Below are 1,977 nucleotides of genomic sequence, written 5' to 3' on the forward strand. Positions count from 1 at the left end.
ATAATAACCAAAATATTTATTAATTTTACAAATGATCAGTGGTTTCATTTGCATTCGATCCACCTACACATAGAAAAAAAATGAAAAATTAGATATGATATAATAATTGAAATTGAAAATTTTAATTACTAGAATATAATGTACCTTCTTCATCAGATTCATTTTCACTCATGAGAACATCTTTTCCTTTTAATTTTTTAACACCTACAAACACCAAATGTAGAATATTAGATGAGAATTCACAAAAAATACTAACAAAAAATATTAATAAATTTGAGTAACTTACCTAGATGGTTTGAGTTCCATATCCAACTTCTTGTACACATCAAAGCCTCTATAGTAATATGATGAAGTCGACTACGGTGAGAAGTTAATATCTGACCACCAGTACTAAAAGCAGATTCAGAAGCTACAGTTGTTATTGGAATAGCTAAAACATCCCTTGCAATTGCTTGAAGGGTTGGAAACTTTAACCCATTTGTTTTCCACCATGATAGGATATCAAATTCTTGTGTAACCGGCAAATTATCTTCTTCCAAGTAATAATCCAACTCTGTTTTCATAACTGTAGTTCTAGATTTTTTCTTTTTTGCCATAAACTCTAAAAATTCATTCGCATCATTATCAACATCCTTTCCCAACTCCAATGATGTAGCTCTATAAGAAGAAGTTTCATTCTTTTTTGATTGATATTCCAAAACCAAATCATAGCACATTTGACGAATCCTACTAAGTTTCAGATCAAAATCATTACCATACAATTTATAAAAATAATATTCTAACATGTCCATCTTGTACCTTGGATCTAAAACTGAAGCAATTGCCAATATGTTATATAACAAAAAACAAAGAGAATGAGAAATATGTATATATATATATATATATATATATATATATATATATATATATATTATATTATATATATTATATTATATATTATATTACTATGTATATATATATTATATGTGTGGATATCTTATGTTTATATATATATAATTATTTATATATATTATATTATATTATATATTATATTATTATTACTATGTATATATATTATATGTGTGGATATCTTATGTTTATATATATATATATATATATATATATATTTTATAGATATATATTTATTTTAAGTATATATTATATTATATTATATAATAATATAAATATAATAATATATATTATATTATTATGTATATATATTATATGTATATGCGTAGATATTTTATGCTATATTATATATATATATATATATATATATATATATTTCTTTTAAATTTTTATAAATTTGTAATGTTATAAATTTGTTTATAAAAGATCTCACTAGTTAAATGATTAATTTGTTTTATACGTATATATTATATATATTATATTATATTATTATGTATATATATTATATGTATATTATATTATATTATATTATATTATATTACATGTATATGTGTAAATATATATATATATATATATATATATATAAATAAAAGTATATTTTATTTATATGTATATATACTATATTATATTATATTATATTATATATTATATTATATTATATTTTATGTGTAAATATATTATTTATTTATATATATTTTTTAGATTATTTAATAAATTATAAATAGTTTAGTAATTTAAGCGGGGACGGGTATTTGGGCGGGTATATATATATCCCCATCCATCCCCATCCCCAGTTGAAAATTTCGGGTATTACCCATACCCATACCCAGTCAAAGCGGGGATTCCCCGTCAAAACGGGGACGGGTTCGGGTGATACCCACGGGCACGGGTTTATTTGCCATCTCTAGCGACAACTAATATTCGTCAGCTCAAACTGATTTAAATCGAAAGTTTAATAGTATATTTAAAAAAATAATATTTTTTTTATTTTTTTTAAAAAAAATCATGGGCTGATCTGATCGACAGAATTTTTGTAGACTTTGTTGGTATGAATTCAAGTGTGAGTCTAAGTCCCACATTGATCAGAAA

This window comes from Vigna unguiculata, chromosome 1, assembly GCF_004118075.2.
Source record: "Vigna unguiculata cultivar IT97K-499-35 chromosome 1, ASM411807v1, whole genome shotgun sequence".
In the NCBI taxonomy this organism is placed as follows: Eukaryota; Viridiplantae; Streptophyta; class Magnoliopsida; order Fabales; family Fabaceae; genus Vigna; species Vigna unguiculata.